Source organism: Ipomoea nil, unplaced genomic scaffold (genome assembly GCF_001879475.1).
Source record: "Ipomoea nil cultivar Tokyo-kokei standard unplaced genomic scaffold, Asagao_1.1 scaffold3030, whole genome shotgun sequence".
Taxonomy (NCBI): Eukaryota; Viridiplantae; Streptophyta; class Magnoliopsida; order Solanales; family Convolvulaceae; genus Ipomoea; species Ipomoea nil.
The window spans coordinates 330,002-335,402 of NW_017619458.1; positions in this window are offsets into that span (position 1 = coordinate 330,002).

Below are 5,401 nucleotides of genomic sequence, written 5' to 3' on the forward strand. Positions count from 1 at the left end.
CTGTCGTGCCTGCCTGCGGGAGCAGGATTCTGCTGGCGGAGGCTCATTAGTAGCAGGCCTTGGGCCCAACCTCTCTCGGGCTGGCACCCGGTCGCCCAACCTCTGCAGGGCGGGCCTGGTTTGGGTTGGGGCCCTTCCATCGTCGTCACGCTGGCGGTCTCGGTGGGAGTCCCCTCTTCCCCGCCTCTCCGATGGTCGAGGCGAGTTGACCTCCCCTTTGGGGACAGGTGCCTGGGGCGGTCAGGTGCTCGGGCCACTGCGCCCCTGGGTGGGAGGAGGCGGAGGCGACGCCGGCGCCCCTCCGGTGGTGCCTAGGGCGGCTTGTTCCTCTGCTCGGAGGCCCGCCGCGACTCGCGCCAGCACGGTGGAAGCTTGTTCGAAGACCGCCACCCCTCCCGGATGAGTGCGCGAGCTGGAGCGGGGGAGACGGGGGGTGGTGGAGGCGCACCACTGCTACGGTGGTTGGTGAGCTGGGCCCTCAGATCCTCCCCCGACCTGGTGGAGGCGGCCGGTTGGATGCTGGGGGCGGGGGCCCCGTCGGGGCCGTTCCCGTTCGCGACGAGCTGGGTGCCGCGGGAACCATTGGTATGACGAGAGCTGGATCTCGATCGTGCCATCGCTGTCGATGAACAATAGTGGGGAGAGCGCTTAAGCTTGTACAGCAGCTCTCAACAAGAGCACCAATGATGAATTTAATTAACCCGGGGTAGACCCGAATCAATAAATCCGGATAAGAACGTGATATAATAAATAATAAACGAAATATGAAACGATGTCGTAAAGGTCGCTGAGGACCGTATATTATATTAATTGCCGTAGTATTTGGCTATTACAAAGATTCGCTAGGACAAAGTGTGTAATAATCGTATAATGTGGAATGAATTGCCCTTTGCTAGGACAAGGAGAGGGGTTTTTATACAAGCAAACCCCCCAACCGCCCCCCTTAAATCGGGGGTGGTTAGATCTCAAGTTTGACCGGGCCTGGGTGGACCGGGTCGGGTCGGGTGCCGAGCCCGGGTAGGACCGAGCTCCCCGACCCGAGCTCCACGTAGGTCGGCTCGGGTCGGGGCACCTCCATGGTGGTCCGGGTCCGCGTTGCTCTTAGGCACCTCCGTGGTCCCCCAGGTCCGTGTTGCTCTTGGGCACCTCCATGGTCCCCCGGGTTCGTGCTGCTCTTGGGCACCTCCGTGGTCCCCCGGGTCCGTGCTGCTCTTGGGCTCCACCATGGTGCTCCGGGTCCATGTTGCTACCCCGGGTCGGGTCGTGGGTATAATATATCCATCACACTCCATAATGGGAGCTTTTCATAGATGGTCCAACCTTATTGGGTAATCGCAATTAACCCAATAAATCAAACATCAACCCAATTAACATCATTGAAATTATTAACCCAACAATCAATCCTTAAATGAAGTCCAACAACAAATTAATCCATTAATTCATATCTTCTAAATTTTCAACTAAGCTCAACATTCGTTAATTCTAGAGTTGTTAATCCTATATTATATAATCCTATATTATAATAGAGCTAGTGGCATTCAAAAAAAAATTCTATATTATATAATTTTAAAAAATTATTATTAAATACTTAATTAATTTTTTCGTTATTAAGTTAGAGAATTTTGTAGAGTTATACCAATAACAAATTACCAATTACAATTACAAATTATATACAAATAATTACTAATTACAAAACAATCTAGAATATACCAATTACCAAATATATACAAACAAACCCTAAAATGCAAAATATTTACTAAAATTTGAAAAAAATCAATAATAATTTCAAATATATACAAACAAACCCTAAAATGCATATACATTTACAAAATTTTGAAATAAATCAATAATAAAAACAAATATAACACAAATAAACCCTAAAATGCATATACATTTACAAAAATTTGAAATAAATCAATAATAAAAACAAATATAATAAAAATAAACCCTAAATTATAATTATATTTATTAAAATTCGAATAAATTAATAATAATTAAAAAAGAAATACCTGGCCGGCGGGGAAGCAGTCAGAGATGCGACAGTCGGAGGAGCGGACGGCATTCGGCGGTGGGAGGACGTCGCCGATGTGGACTGTGGCGGCGGGGAAGGACTTCGCAGCGGCGTTGTAGACGATTCAGCGCGGCGGCGTTGTGGACGATTCAGCGCAGCGGCGTGGAGGACGACGGCGAGAAGCAGTGGGTGGACGACGTCGGCGTGGAGGACATCGACGGTCTGAGACGGTGAGGCCGGCGGTGTGAAGAAGAGCAGTGGGGAGAAGAGAAGAGATGGATGGTATGACGTCGATCTGATAATGTTCTCAGAGCTGGCGTTTTAAAAAACTTTGTAACGTCGGCTAGATAGTTAGCCGACGTTGTAATATATTTATTTCTTTTTTTTTTTTTAGTATATAACGTCGGCTAAACTGACTTAGCCGACGTTATATATAAATAATTTTTTTTTTAAAAAAAATAATATATAACCTACGACGTCGGCTGCATTAATAGCCGACGTCGTAGGTTATATATTTCTTTTGTATTATTTTTTTTATTTATAACGTCGGCTATTACGTAATAGCCGACGTTATAAACTTAATTATTAAAAAAAAATTAAATTTTTTAACGTCGGCTATGTATATAGCCGACGTTAAAGACCCGACGTTGTATGCGAATTCTGTAGTAGTGTTTGTTAAGGGGAACCTTACAAAACATATTGCACCTAAGTCCTTCTACAAACATGAACTCTAGAAGAGTGGTAAAATTCTTGTTGAGAAAGTTTGCCCCAGTGAACAATCTTGCAGATATGTTCACTAAGTCTCTGCCTACACCCACTTATGAGTAATATGTTCATAAAATTGGGATGCCTAGGCTTAGAAGATTGTTGTCTTCAGGGGGAGCGACAACTCCTAGCTGCACTGGAATGGACAATCTAGAAGGCTTTTGAAATCCTGAAGATTATGCTCCGAAAGCATATGGTTTTACTCTTTTTCCCTTAGCTAAGTTTTTCCCCACATGGTTTTCTTAGGCTAAGATTTTTAATGAGGTAACCGATGTTGGTGCACTTGAGTGGATAGTCCTGAAGACCCTTGAAATCTTGAAGATTATGCCCGAAAGGCTTATGGTTGTACTCTTTTCCTTAGCTAAGTTTTTTCCCACTGGGTTTTCTTAGGCTAAGGTTTTTAATGAGGCAACCAGTGCAACACATGGTTCAACATACTTCGTGTAATCTTTTCCTCGTCTAGGTTTTTCCCACTGGGTTTTTCTAGCGAGGTTTTTAACGAGGCATCAGTATAGTTATTTAATGGCCAAGGGGGAGTGTTATAAATATTTTATTATTATGGTCATTAAACTTGTGACTTTTGAGTTAGCCTTTAATTATTACATGATTTATGTTGAGTATGTGAAAGGTTGTATGAAACCTTATATAATGGGCTGAAGGCTAATGAAATGAGATACACATATTGTTGTGCCCTACATCCTGTGTCCTTCTGTTCTTACTTTCTTTACACTTTATAATCTTATATATATAATCTCTGGGCAATTACCCTGCAATCATCACGCGAGAACCGAGCTAATTGATAGACCAAATTACAACAATGTCATTATTTATTGTTATTTATTCCTTCTTCTTTTATAAATAATTTATTTTTGTTTTTGACCTGTTTTAGTCTAATTTGCATCAAATTTTGATGTGTTAAATAACTTCAATAATTTCTTCTATCCGATTGACCTTCTCACTCAACCCTCACATACAAACTGTATGACTTATTGAGTTGATCGCCTACTTTTTGTTATTCAATATTCAAATATTGTTAAACATATAATATTATAATATGCATTTTAAATAAAATGTTTTGTCAAACACCTTGTGCTCAGGCAGTAAATGCAAAGCCTTTACCGATCAAGGTATTGGCTCTGATACCACTTGTTGGTCCCGATAGAATGAAATGAGAGTCTAGAGGGGGGGGGGGGGGTGAATAGACTCTTTTCGTGAAAAGCCCTAATCGTCACCTTTCGGTGTCTTGGCGCAGCGGATAAGATAGATTCGTTTTAAATACTTTGCACGAGTTTGAGTAAATAGAGAAACTTTCGGTAGCGGTGATAAATGGGATGATATGAATGCAGAAAAGAAAAGCGTAAGTAAAGAGATAGAAGGGACACGAGATTTTATAGTGGTTCGGCTAACGTTGCCTACTCCACTCTTCTTCCACAACTGATGGAAGGATTGCACTATCACTCTTAGTACAATTACACAAAGACTTCCTTGATCACTAAGCCGGACAGCCTTCGTAGGTTTTTCAACTCCTCGAGTTTACTCCGCCTCTATCAACTTCTTCTCCTGAGTTGAGGTTGGTAGAAAATGATTTCTTGAATTCTCCAACGATGAAGTCTTGACTCTGAGATATGATTGCTTCAAGCAAATGACAAGACTTCCTTTGAGGTGTAAGAAAAAGATCAAAAATCTTCTTCAAGTAACTTAGCACCTCAAAACTGGTTCACAAAAGCTTTTAGTAAAAGGTCAACGTTTCAAGAGCTTTTGCAAGAAAGTAAGTCGAGTGAGAATGAACCAGCACTTTCTTAGTTGATGAAGGTGGGTTTTTATAGGTGATGAAAATTCATCCGTTGGAGGGAGATGAAATTTTCGAACCTTTTAACCATTGGACAAGGACCGGGGAGCTTCATGCATTAAATGCTCCATTAATGAGGTTGTACCATGTAGCCGTTGAAGGTATGGAAAGCATTAGGGTTTTGTCCTTTAGCTCCAGGAGATGGTACATCTTCATTTAATGTTTCTTGAAAAGTGTGTCCCATAAGATGAAGTCCTTATTGTCCTAGGATGTTGTCAAATCAGATAGGTAGAACATTCTTCTCGTTGTTGAAGATAAGTAATGCTTGATAAGGATCGTCTTTTAACAAAACTGTCCTTTCGTGTTTGTTGACAACTCCTTCTTGACTCTCGTTGTTGTTCTTCATGTCTCGTGTCTTCTTTCGCCTTGGAGACCCTAACAACTAATCATAACTCATTTTCGTGTGTTTGTCTAGCTTAACACGAATTACAAAGGAGTTATGGCAGCTCTCGTCTAGGACGAAAGCAGCGATTGAAAAAGCTAATGGTTAGGGGTTTACTTTTCTACATTACATTGGTATCATCAAAATCCTAATACAATGTTCCTAACAATTTCCCCCTTTTTGATGATTCCAAAACCTATACTCTTCTTATAAGGCTGATAAAAGTTCCATAAGGATTTTTCTATTACAAAGACAGCCAAACTTGAGAGTTTACAAGTCTTTTTCTAGATTAAAGCGTTAATAAGCGAGACAAGGACAAGTAACTCAGACAAGTGACACGAGATGTGTGACAATGAGAGTTTCATATATAAACATGTGATCATTACAAAAACTT